Here is a 13540-nt window from a genome sequence, read left to right on the forward strand (position 1 = left end):
ATCTGGGGATAGTGGCTGAATATTCCCTTTAGTCACCTAAGCCAAAATCAGCCAACAGGCAGAATCAGAATTTACCCGGAATATAAAAAAATTGCTGTATTGCTTTGACTGGAGCTGCTCTTTGCTTCCCCCCCCCCCCCCAGAAAGTCAGTTAGCCACTCCTAGTCCTATTTGCAGCTCTTACCCCTCAGCCCCACATCTCAATAATCCACTTAACTCACCCTCCAGCCCCTATCTCCATCCCTGCAAACCAATTAGGGCTCCTTTTACAAAGCTGCGCTAGTGGGGTTACCTCGCGCGACTTTAATCACACGCTGGCCCTAAAAACTACCGCCTGCTCAAGAGGAGGTGGGAGCGGCTAGCGCGGTATTACACGCGTTAAACCTGCTACTGCGCCTTTGTAAAAGGAGCCCTATGTCTTGTTTTTTGATTATGTATGTACTTTTGGAACCCGCTTAGCATTGTTGGATTTGCAGGTTATAAATATTTTAAAGAAATAAATATAATGATCCTTCCAGCCCTTACCCCTGGCAAGCCAGTCAACCCACTCCCCAGCCACTATTCTCCCTCCCTATTTCCCTCATCCTGCACCCTCCCCCGCCCCATGCTGGCCTAGGGTTCTCATGTCATACGAGACCAGCGCAAGACTTCCTGTGCCATAAGAACATAAGCAATGCCTCCGCCGGGTCAGACCTGAGGTCCATCATGCCCAGAAGTCCGCTCACGCGGTGGCCCAACAAGTCCAGGACCTGTGCAGTAATCCTCTATCTATACCCCTCTATCCCCTTTTCCAGCAGGAAATTGTCCAATCCTTTCTTGAACCCCAGTATCGTACTCTACCCTATTACGTCCTCTGGAAGTACATTCCAGGTGTCCACCACACGTTGGGTAAAGAAGAACTTCCTAGCATTCATTTTGAATCTGTCCCCTTTCAGTTTTTCCAAATGCCCTCTTGGTCTTATATTTTTTGAAAGTTTGAAGAATCTGTCCCTCTCTACTCTCTCTATGCCCCTCATGATCTTATAAGTCTCTATCATATCCCCTCTAAGTCTTCTCTTCTACAGGGAAAAGAGACTCAGTTTCTCCAATCTCTCAGCATATGAAAGGTTTTCCATCCCCCTTATCAGACACGTCACTCTCCTCTGAACCCTCTCGAGTAACGCCATGTCCTTCTTAAGGTATGGCGACCAATATTAGACGGAGAACTCCAGATGCGGACGCACCATCGCCCGATACAACGGCAGGATAACTTCTCTCGTTCTGGTTATAATACCCTTCTTGATTATGCCTAGCATTCTGTTTGCCTTCTTAGCGGCCGCTGCGCACTGTGCCTCCGGCTTCATTGTCATGTCCACCATTACCCCCAAGTCTCAGATTCCCACGGAGCTCCACAATCTAAGGAAGAAGTTACGCCTTGTTTATTAAAAGGGTCACATAACTCCCAGGCACCAGAAGCAAATTTTAATCACCTAAGGCAGGGGTGTCCAACCTGTGGCCCTGTGAAGTATTTTGTGCAGCCCCGGTCGAGGGCGATGCAGTGTTTTCCTCCGCTGCCCCCAGGTGTTTACCATTTTGCCGGCTCCATCCTTTGTCTTGCTGCAGCGTTTTCACGTTTGTGTGGCCCCAGAAACACTTTTTTCGGCCAATGTGGCCCAGGGAAAAGGTTGAACACCCCTGACCTAAAGGGACCTGACATCTGGGCTTGTTGAGCCCTGCCCTAGAACTAGGGTTGCCAGATTTTACATTTGTAAAATCCAAACCTCTAGACCCGCCCTCCCAGGCCCGCCCATCACAGCCTCGCCCCCGCTGCTTGCTCTTGCCTCACACTATTTCGGAGGAAGCTTTTCAAAACCCGGACATGTCATCAAAACGAAGACATATCCGGACGTATGGTAACACTACCTAGAAACAATATGGAGGAGACATTGCTAGGTATTTTCCAATGAGAACCAAGTACTCCAGTTCATCACATTTCCTCCCTTCCTTTCCTAGTCAAACAAGTGCAGTGATATGCATAGGTTCCCTATACAAATGACTCATTAGCCAAGTTCATTCAGTTATGTTGCCACAAAGAGCTTTTGTACATAAATGTGCAAAAGAAAAAAAAGGTTTTTTGGCACCACTCCACTTTAAGCAGGCATTGTTGTGCTAAGGTTTTCCTTTTATGCAAAAATTCTGTTTTATCGTTTTTATTTGATTTAATGATCTCCCTCTCTGCTGCACAGATGGTCCTAAGTATAGCTGAACCAGACTGAATTTATTGCCGGCTCCTTTGCAGTAAGCCGTGGCATGATTGATTTAGCTAAAAGATAAGCTACCTTCCCACTAAATGACGGTGCGCTCTTGACCTGTAATTGGGTTCCGGGAGGCATTAATGCGATCAGTGGTCCTTTAAATGTCATATGCCAATAGCAGGGTCGAGGACGTCAACAAAACCAAGTCGGGGAGCTTATGAAGAAGAATAATAATACTTTAGGTCTTATATACCAGAAGTTCGAAGCGGTTCACAACAACAAAAAAAATGCATACAGTCAATGTTTTAAGATACACAATAAAACAATCAGTCTGAAATACAATAAAATCAATGAAATAGATCAGTTAAAATCCAAAAAAGTTAAAACGGTGGCATAATTAAGAATATGGACAGCTGTAGGAATTCATAAACGTTAAGACAGTGACATGATTTAAGATTTAAAACTTGTCAAACAGACGAGTCTTCAATGATTTTCTGAGGTCGCCTCGAGTCTAGATTTTCCAAGCCATGTATTTAGTTTAGCTGCCTGGAATGTTAAGATTATGTCAAAAAACTTCTTCTATTGGCATGATTTCAGAGAGGGATAATTAAATAGATTTATTCTACGAGTACTCTTGTTGGAACAATTCAAAACAAACTGAGAAGCAAGGTAATCTGGTAGCATCCCAAAAACTGCTTTGTAGCTAAAACAGGCAAACTTGAAGAGAGTGGAGTTTTTGAAAATAAGGGGTAATCTGTTCCCATTTTTTTAACCAAAGATAACATACGAGTACAAATGATGCAGTTGTTTTTGTCAGTTGAATACGTTCAAATAAGTAAAAGAAAGAGTTGCAAGAAATGCGAATTTGCTTGCCTTCCTATAGTCGTCACTTCCTCCTGCCAAAAGTAGACTTATGATATACAACTCCTTTTTATCATAAACTTCAAGGAATGAGTCAACTCTGTTCACGCATGCCAGACATCTGTAAACAGAAGTACGGTACAGAGAAACTCCAAAGCGCTGATGCGCTTAACCGTTGCCGCTAAATATGAAAGAACTACAGAAAATTATTTCAGACCTCCCAGACATTATCCAGACAGAGCCGGGGCAAAGTGAGGGAATTCCGCCAAGCTATACAGATAATCGGTCATTTTCAGCTGCCATCTGTACAGCTAAGCATTTTAACTTAAGCCAGCAAAAAAGTGGAAGCCCAGTTCAAATACTGCTGTCGAAACTTGTAATGTTAGTAACATACAGCAGAAGATGACAGCAGATAAAGACCTGCACGTTCCATTCAGTCAGCCCAATAAGATAAACTCATAGCATGTAACATTTATATTCTTGATCTTAATCTGTCCTTGTCATTTTCAGGGAGGGCACAGACTGTAGAAGTCTGCCCAGAACCGGACACACTCCCAACTACTGGGTCACACCAATGGTCCATCAAGCCCAGTAGCCTGTTCTTACAGTGGCCATTCTAGGTCCCTAGAACCTGGCCAAAACCCAAGGAGTAGCAACATTCCATGCTACCGAGCCAAGGCAAGCAGTGGCTTCCCCCATGTCTTTCTCAATAACAGACTTTTCCTCCAGGAAATTGTCCAAACCTTTCTTAAAACCAGCTATGCTCTCCGCTCTTACCACAACCTCTGGCAAAGTGTTCCAGAGCTTAACTATTCTCTGGGTGAAAAAATATTTCCTCCTATTGGTTTTAAAAGTACAGTGGTGCCTCGCACAGCGAACGCCTCGCACAGCGAACGCTGCGCACAACGAACTTTATGTCGTGATCCGTATAACGTACTTCGTTTCACACAACGAAGTCGCCCGAGCTGCATACTTCCGGGGTTCCTGCGGGGTTGGATCGCAGCGGGGTTGGTCGAGCCGCGAGGGTAGTCTCCTTCTCCTTACCTGCCCTGTCGCAGCCGCACACAGCCGAACGGAAATCTTCCCGATGTCAGCGCTGACGTCGGAGGGAGGGCTTAAGCAAAGCCCTCCCTTCCTCCGACGTCAGCGCTGACATCAGGAAGACTTCCGGTCGGCTGTGTGCGGCTGCGGCAGGGCAGGTAGGAAGAAGGCAATGGCGAACGAAAGAGGGGGGAGGGGGCGGTCCGCCCCGAAGAATGTGCACAGCTGGTCAGGTCCCCCGATCGACCGACAACAGGCCCGGCCGACAAACCTCCCTGCCCTGTAGCCGCGAATCTAAATTACCTCTTACAGCAGCTTCAATAATCCAGCTGCTGTAAGAAGGTAATTTAGATTCGCGGCTACAGGACAGGGAGATTTGTCCGACCGGGCCTGTTCTGTTGTCGGTCGGGTGCAAAAGCGCCACAAAGGTGGAGGCAGGGAGGGAGGAAAGGTGGAGTGGAGAAGAAAAAACGCTTAAGGGGGGAGAAGGCCGCTGAAAGCACATGTTGGAGCAGGGGATGAGAGGGAGGGAGAGAAGGGGAAATATTGGACAAGGGCAGAAGGGATGCTAAATCATAGGGTGACAGGCAGAGAGAACAACAGGAAAAAGAGTGGAAGCAATCTTGAACCCTGAGGGTGAGGGCAGAGAGAGGTGGTGAGATGATTGATCATGGGGAGAGGGACAAAAGGGAATAGAGATGGGATAGGAAGATAGTGGAAGTAAAAGGACAGGGAGATGTATGTTTTTAGATGTATCTAAATAAAAATAATAACAAAAAATTTATCTTTTTTATGTCATCTTAGCATATTTTATGCTGCAGAACGAATTATTTTTTTTTACATGTATTCCTATGGGAAAACGCGTTTCACATAACGAACGTTTCACATAACAAACTTGCTCCTGGAACCAATTAAGTTCGTTGTGTGAGGCACCACTGTATTTCCCTGCAACTTCGTCAAGTGTCTCCTAGTCTTTGTAAAAATCAATCCCCTTGTACCCGTTCTACTCCACTCAGACTTTTGTAGATTTCAATCATATCTCCCCTCAAGAGAGTTCCATCCCTTTTATCATCTTGGTCACTCTTCTTTGAACCTTTTCTAATGCCACTATATCTTTCTTGAGAGGAGGAGACCAGAACTGAACGCAGTGCTCCAGATGAGGTCACACCATGGAGCGATACAGGGGCATTATAACATTCTTAGTCTTGTTAACCATCTAAGAACATAAGAACATAAGAAACGCCTTCACCGGATCAGACCGAGGTCCATCTAGTCCGGCGATCCGCACACGCGGCGGCCCATTTAGGTACTCCTTTATGGAGACCCGGATTTACCGTATCCCTCAATATGATATGCAAGAAGGTATGCATCCAACTTGCGCTTGAATCCCAGTACAGTAGTCTCTTCCACAACCTCCTCCGGGAGTGCATTCCAAGCATCCACCACGTGCTGTGTGAAAGAAAATTTCCTGACATTTGTCCTGAACCTGCTGCCACTCAGTTTCAGGCTATGACCTCTTGTCCGTGTCACATGTGAAAATGTCAGTAATGCTGCTCTTTTTTAAATAATTCCTAGCATCCTGTTTGCTTTTTGGCCATCGCCACACATTGGGTGGAAGGTTTCATCGTATTGTCTACGACGACACCCAGATCCTTTTCTTGGGTGCTAACCCCTAAGGTTGACCTTAGCATCCGATAACTGGGACTTGGGTTATTCTTCCCAATATGCATCACTTTGCACTTGTCCTCGTTAAATTTCATCTGTCACTTGGATGCCCAGTCTTCCAATTTCCTAAGATATGCCTGCAATTTTTGACTCCAGGCCATCCAGTTGTGTCTAGCCGTAATCAGGGCACAGACCATAGATGTCTGCCCAGCACTGGCCTTAAATCCCAACTAGTGGAGTTACCATCTCAGCTCCACTAAATTCAGTTGTGCTTTCATTCTCCTTCCATTTAGGGATACCTATGTGTTTATCTTATACCTTTCTGAATTCCTAAAGCAGTTTAACACATGTGGAGGGGCATTTTCGATATGATGTCCAAATGCGAGTTTGGACATTTTATGGAACCCACAAAAAAAATCCAGCACCGTGCTTCATGCTACAAAACCCAGATCTTCTCTTAAAGTGCTTAGTGCTTGATCCCTCGATATTTAGATTGTAAACAATTTTTATTGACATGAAAAAAAACAGCAGAAAGGAAGAAAACAACAAGAGCCCGAACAGAAGAAACAGAGGCAATATCTGCATAACCAAGTACAGCAAGACAAAAACATGCGTCAATTATACCCACCCAGAAGCCCCAACCTCCCCTTAGCTCCCCCTTACCCGCACGCCTAACTCACCATCCCCCCTTCTCCCCCCCTCCCCAATGGAGAGGAATGCAAGGACAGGAAGGAGAAAATCCGCAGACCAAATTCCCCCCTGATGACTCCAGGGCACCGAAATAAACAAGGCATCCCCTCCAAGAACAGTCCCCCACCAAAACCCCCTTACCCCCCCCCCCCATCTCAGAGCAGAGAGATGCCAGGATCCAGAACTAGCCAGGAGAGAGCACCCTTAAGCCAGGGTATTAAGAAGAAGGCTACGTCCCCTAGGAGACAAGGAACGTAAATAGGGGTCCCGAAGTAGCAAAAAGCTCCGACGACGGTTAAGGGAGCCCCCCCCACCTCACGCGCCTCCCAGAAAACTAACGCATGAAGATGAAATCCCTAGATATTTAATTCATTTCGTTCAATAGTCCAATAAATATATAAATAAATAAATAAATACACTTAGGGCTCCTTTTATCAAGGTGCGGTAGGCGGTTAACGAGCAGGAATACTGCGCGTTCAACCGCCTGCCGCGCTAGTCGCTAACGCCTCCATTGATGAGGCGTTAGGGTTTTTGGCTTGCCGCGGGGGTTAGCTCGTGATGAAATGACCTTGATAAAAGGAGCCGTTAGCTTTAGTTGCAATTTTTTGAAAGATCAATTCATGAGTTTGCGCATTCATTTGAATTTGATATGAATGAATGAGGTTATGAATTGATCTGAAAAAATTGCTTCTAAAAAAAAAAAAATTGCTCCTAAAAAGGGCTCCTTTTACTAAGCTGCGCTAGCGTTTTTAGCACGCGCTGCCCCCCCCCGCGCTAAGCGGAAAAACTAATGCCAGGTTAGTAAAAGGAGCCCTAAGTTTATTTATTTATCAGACTATGACTATAATTATGACTATGAAATGATTTGAACGAAATGAATTAAACATCGAGGGATCAAGCACTCAGCGCTTTAAGAGAAGATCTGGGTTTTGTAGCACGAAGCACGGTGCACTTTTTACGAAACCAGTTAATAGAATGTTTAGAAAATAATGAGCCAGTGAGGATATTATCACATAAAGCTGACCGCTATGAAAGTTATTTGATGCGGTGGAGTGGTGGAGCTGAGGCTCTGTAAACTATTATTTAAAATATCTAAAAAGGTAGATAGTTGCTTGGAGTGCAAATTAGAGAATGACACGGGGAAAAAATCTGTCCCCGTCACCGCCCCATCCCTGGACCACCATCCTCTGCACCGCCCCGTCCCCGCTGTCCCTTTCACCGCACCGTCCCCGTCTCTGCCGTCCCCTTCACCGCCCCGCTGTCTCTTTCACTGCCCCGCTGTCTCTTTCACTGCCCTGGACCCGTCCTCAGCGTCTTCTCCTCTCCATCCCCCCCAGCCCCAACACCCTTCACGCGGTCCAGCAGCTCCCTCCTGCCGGCCAGCCGTGCATTTCCCTCCCTCCCTCCTTTTCCCTTACCTTTTCTTCTTAAAACTGGCGATTTCTATAAGGCTACGAGCTATATTACAGCCGGAGCCTTGAAGTCGCGTCGGGTTGCCTGCTAGAAGTCTCCTCCGATGCAACCGGAAACAGGAAGTTGCGTCAGGAGAATTTTACCAGCAGGCAACGCGATGGGACTTCAAGGCTCCGGCTGTAATACAGCTTGTAGCCTTATAGAAAATTGCTAGCTTTAAGAAGAAAAGGTAAGGGAAAAGGAGGGAGGGAGATGCATGGCCGGCCGGCGGGAGAGAGTGGGCTGCCGGATTGAACGCTTGTTCACCGCCCCATGCTACCATTCACCGCTCCTTGGGGCAGTGAATGGCCTCATCCCCAAACTCGCGGTGACCATTTTTTTTGGTCACTGTTTTGGTGGGTTACCCGCGGCTAAACGCGGCTAGCCGTGGGTAACCACCACCGTGTCATTCTCTAGTGCAAATTTTGTACAAGGACTTAGGGCTCCTTTTACGAAGGTGTGCTACGGGTTTTACCACATGCACCGGATTAGCACACGCTATTCCGCGCGTTAAGGCCCTAGCGCGCCTTTGTAAAAGGATCCCTTAGGGCTCCTTTTATCGAGGCGCGCTATGGGGGTTAGTGTGGACATTTCATCACGCGCTAACCCCCGTGGCAGCCTAAAATCCTTATGCCTCGTCAATGAAGGCGTTAGGTACTAGCGCGGCAGGCGGTTCAATGCGCGGTATTCCGTGCGTTAAACCGCTACCGCGCCTTTGTAAAAGGAGCCCTTAGTGTGCTTAGGCATTGCTAGGCCTCCTAACTTCAAGTGCGCCCTATTTACGCCAGGGTTTTCTTCACCTGAACACCTGCGCCTAAGTTAGGCGCCGTTACAGAGAGACACCCAACTCGAAAACATGGCCACGATAAGTCCCCCTAACCATGCCCACTTTTTGGTTGGCGCAGTGGACTAGGCACCTATTTTGTACAGAATCGTGTTTTTCGAGGTAGGCGCCTAACTTTCAATTAAGTCCAATTAAAGCCAATTATGAGGTGTTAAGTGCTAATTATCAGCACTGATTAAGCTTATTAATTAAGTTAGACATGCTGATGTAGGTGCTTAAATTTAGGCCGACTTTATAGAATTTGCCAATTACTGTATTCTTTTTAGAAGATTCTATTCTAAACCTATTTTATGGCCATGTTCTCCTTGCCATAGTGTGCCCAAGGGCTAGTATATAAGAATAACCATCTCTTTATGTGACAAAAGAAGCTTCATCTAAATAATAAAGCTGATGCCAAGGACATGAAATGGAAAAATTGGCACAATGGACATCACGTCTAGTGTGATTGAAAATGGACATGACATAACATCTACCTAATCAAGAGTCAAACTGTAAATCATTGTAATTGCGTTTGATAATTCAGTGCACAGCGAGTTTGAAACAGCTCGGAATAGCAGTTCTTTGCTTAAAAGAAAGCCAACAAAATTCGTAGGCCAAAACTCTTTTCATTAAGCTGATGGATGTTTTAAGAAGTCATTTTCTTTCATTGAGGTTTTTTTTTCTGCTAGCAGGCTAATCGAGCTCTTTTTCTTTTCTTAAAAATTTGGCAATAGACCCCAAATTTCTTGAAAGTGTGTGATGGAACTGGGCAATGGCACAATACAATATGGTTTATTATCCTTTGATATACCACAATTAGACTGTAAATCAAAATGATTGGCAGACAAAACAAAAGATCATAACAGTGAGAAGGGAATTCCAATAAATGCATAGGTTAGAGTACAATGTAACAGAGTAGAAAGAATAAAAAGAATAAGAACAACCTTACTGGGTCATACTAAAGGTCCATCATGCCCAGTAGCCCGCTCTCACGGTGGCCAATCCAGGTCACTAGTACCCTGGCTAAAACCCAAAGAGTAGCAACATTCCTAACAGAATGTAAAAGAATAGCAAGATTCCGGAATCCCAAAGAGTAACAAGATTCCAGAATCCCAAAGAGTAGCAACATTCCTTACAGAATCTCAAAGAATACCAAGATTCCGGAATCCCAAAGAGTAGCAACATTCCTTACAGAATCTCAAAGAATACCAAGATTCCGGAACCCCAAAGAGTAACAAGATTCCAGAATCCCAAAGAGTAGCAACATTCCATACAGAAACCCAAAGAATAGCATGACTCCAGAATCCCAAAGAGTAGCAAAATTCCATACAGAATCCCAAGGAATAGCAAAATTCCGGAATCCCAAAGAGTAACAAGATTCTAGAATCTAAAGGAGTAGCAACATTCCATGCTACCGATCCAGGGCAAGCAGTGGCTTCCCCCATGTCTTTCTCAATAACAGACTATGGACTTTTCCTCCAGGAACTTGTCCAAACCTTTCTTAAAACCAGCTACGCTATCCGCTCTTACCACAACCGCTGGCAATGCGTTTCAGAGCTTAACTATTCTCTGAGTGAAAACAATATTTCTTCCTATTGGTTTTAAAAGTATTTCCCTGTAACTTCGTTGAGTGTGCCCTAGTCTTTGTAATTTTTGACGGAGTGAAAAATCGATCCACTTAGGATTTTGTAGACTTCAATCGTATCTCCCCTCAACCATCTCTTTTCCAAACTGAGGAGCCCTAACCGTTTTAGTCTTTCCTCATATGAGGAATTACATGCAGCTAGAACTATTAAAAGTTTGAACATTATTCAGATCATGTTAGCCCTTATTATAAAAAATTGCATTGGTTACTGATGGAAGCCAGAATTCTTTTCAAGTTTGCTTGTATCCGTTTTAAAACTTTAACTGGTTTGGCTCCCAATTATCTTTCCTATCATTTTGAATTGGCTCATAGCTTTAGAAAATTACTAAAAAGACTCATCTATTTGTAAATGCTTTTTTTTAGGTACTCTTGACAAAGGGAGGAGAGACATGATCGATACGTTCAAATAGGGCACGGGCCGTATCGAGGTGAAAGAGGGTCTCTTTTTCCTTAAAGGACCCACGGCAACAAGAGGGCATCCGTTGAAAATCAGGGGTGGGAAATTTCATGGCGACACTAGAAAATATTTCTTCACCGAAAGGGTAGTTGACCGCTGGAATAATCTTCCACAACAGGTTAATTGAGGCAAGCAGCGTGCCAGATTTTAAGAAAAGATGGGATTGGCATGTGGGATCTCTTCATGGAGGTAGTTAGGGGGTGGGCCATTAGTGTGGGCAGACTAGATGGGCCGTGGCCCTTTTCTGCCGTCATGTTCTATGTTTCTATGATCCGTGATCTTTTTATCCACATTATGGTAAATCCTTGAAGATTGTTTTTATGTTTATATATTATATGTTTTTTAACTACGGGCTCCTTTTACTAAGCGCACACTAAACCCGCACTACATGGCTAGAACTAACGCCACTTCAATGCTGGCGTTAACATCTAGCGCTAAAACCGCGCTAAAACCGCTATCGTAGTTTAGTAAAAGGAGCCCTGTGTATTTGTTTTTATTGTGTTCATTTTAAATATTGTGAATGTAAATTTTGTAAACCATTTAGTTTTAAACGGTATATAAATTTTAAATATACTTGTAGATCTCATTTGTTCAGCTTTCCTTCATTGAAAGGCTGTCTTTATAAGAGGTTTTTGGATAGGACTCTTTCTTTTCAGAATGGTAAAATGAACGATTGGTTAAGTGGAATCATTTTGAAAGCTTCTTCTTACCAATCTTTCTGGAAATCAGCAACGATCTATCTTTTTGATAAATTTGTATCTTCGTAATCATGCCACTGTATTTCTTTTTACATCATTTGTAACTTCAATGTTCGTCAGTTTTCTCTTTATTGTTTCAAGTTTATTAAACATTTGATGAATCGCCTATTAAAATTGCAAGGCGATGTACATAATCCAAGTAAAGAAACAAAGAAACTAACATATTAATAATAAAATTACATAAAGTACATACTTGAGGTGGGAGGAAAGAAATTAAAAAGTTACAATCTTGGGTTCGGTAAAAAAGGTAAAAACAAAAGGTAAGGGGTTATAAAACCAAAGCACTATTTAAGAGGTGTCCCTAAAGCAAATAAATTTCAAGTGTTAAAAGCATCATTAAATAAATAAGTTTTTAAAAGTTTTTTAAATGTTACGATGTCGTGTTCAATTTTAATGTACTGAGGAAGGGCGTTCCACCATTGTGGTCCCATCACTGTGAACATGTCTAATCTCCTTGTCCCTATAATTTTCAAAGATGGTATGGAAAGTAGATTTTGGTCTGATGATCGAAGTGGGCATTGGGTTTTGTATGGGATTAATGATCTAGAAATAAATTGTGGTTCGTTAGATGCTAAAGTTTTGAAAATGAGAAGCATTATTTTGAACATTATCCTATGGCCGATTGGTAGCCAGTGAGCGTCTTTTAGTAATGGGGAAACATGGTCGTATTTTTTCGCGTTATAAATTAATTCTATGGCCGTATTGTGAACCGTTTAAAACGATTATGGTATTGCGCTATACAAAAATAAAGTTATTATTAGTAGTAGTAACATAGCCAAGATTGAAGGATAAACACCAATAAAGATCACTCTGTTTTTCCAGCCATTCAAGCTCAACGCTTGTAGGGTATTATTCCCTTACGGAAGACTAAGAACAGCACGCAGAGTTGCTGGAATACTGTACAAGAAAAATATAGAAGGGACTTACCACAGCAATCTTATGAGCCCCAGAAATTGGAAGATTTTCTATTTCTAAATCCTGGTTGCTCGTAGCCAACAGATTCAGAGATGGGTCGTATGCGGATCTTGGAAACGTTGACTTGAGGATAATGGCAGGGTGGAATTTGTTCCTTCTTAGGCGAGGGGAATGAAAATGGTGTTCATGTTCCTGTTCACCCCCCCTATCCACGCTCTTTTCAATACTCTGCACATGACGATAGACAAATAAAGGATTCCCACTTTTTTTCCGATGAATTGCCACATATTGGTCATTTTCTCCCGAAAAGCAACCTGTTGGGGATAACAAAGAAATTTGTTAGTCGAATGTGCAAATGAAATCCCATTTAACGAAACATTCCATTGATATTTTCTTTACAATCTGATGTTCAGGTTTCTTGTTCAAAACTGTACCAGAGGATATTGTACATGTAGACTCGCATATAATTGAAAAATAACTTTAAGTATTGTGCAGTGTTTATAATCAGAAACATTATGTGGTGTCCTGACCATTTAAAAAGGACTTGTCTTTGTCGTCCCCTTGACTGTTTTATCCCCTGATGCAGCCCGTGAAATAGACGAAACATGGCCATGTTGGACTACTTTAATAAATCCAATCTGTAATTGGCTAACACTCTTAATCTCTCGGGGCGAATGCTTGAGCTGGGAAGATGTACAATTATTACAGAAACTAGTATTTTAGCCCATTACATTAACGGGTGCTAGAATATATGTCTGTCTGTCTTTATTTCTGTCTCTCTCTCCCTCCCGCTGTCTTTCTTTCTGTCTGTCTGTGTCCCTGGCTCCCTTTGTCTGTCTGCCTTTCTGTGTATCTCCCTGCCCCTGTGTCTTTCTTCTTTTCTTTCTGTCTCCCTTCCTCCCGCTGTCTGTCTGTTTTTCTGTCTATCTGTCTCTCTCCCTGCCTCCTATGCAGCAGCATTTCTCTCCCACCACTAGAAATTAGAAAAAATATAAAATC

General features: G+C 43.6%; 1 protein-coding gene across 1 annotated transcript in view; it reads right to left on the minus strand.

Annotated features, from left to right (window-relative positions):
* The window catches only part of PTPRR (protein tyrosine phosphatase receptor type R), a 133732-nt gene extending 120881 nt beyond the window's left edge, over positions 1 to 12851 (minus strand). Inside the window, exon 1 of the mRNA XM_033950706.1 lies at positions 12554 to 12851. The gene's annotated coding sequence lies outside the window, so the exon portion shown is untranslated. The remainder of the gene's footprint in view (positions 1 to 12553) is intronic.
* Between the last annotated feature and the right edge of the window lie 689 nt (positions 12852 to 13540).

This window comes from Geotrypetes seraphini, chromosome 7 (assembly GCF_902459505.1).
Source record: "Geotrypetes seraphini chromosome 7, aGeoSer1.1, whole genome shotgun sequence".
In the NCBI taxonomy this organism is placed as follows: domain Eukaryota; kingdom Metazoa; phylum Chordata; class Amphibia; order Gymnophiona; family Dermophiidae; genus Geotrypetes; species Geotrypetes seraphini.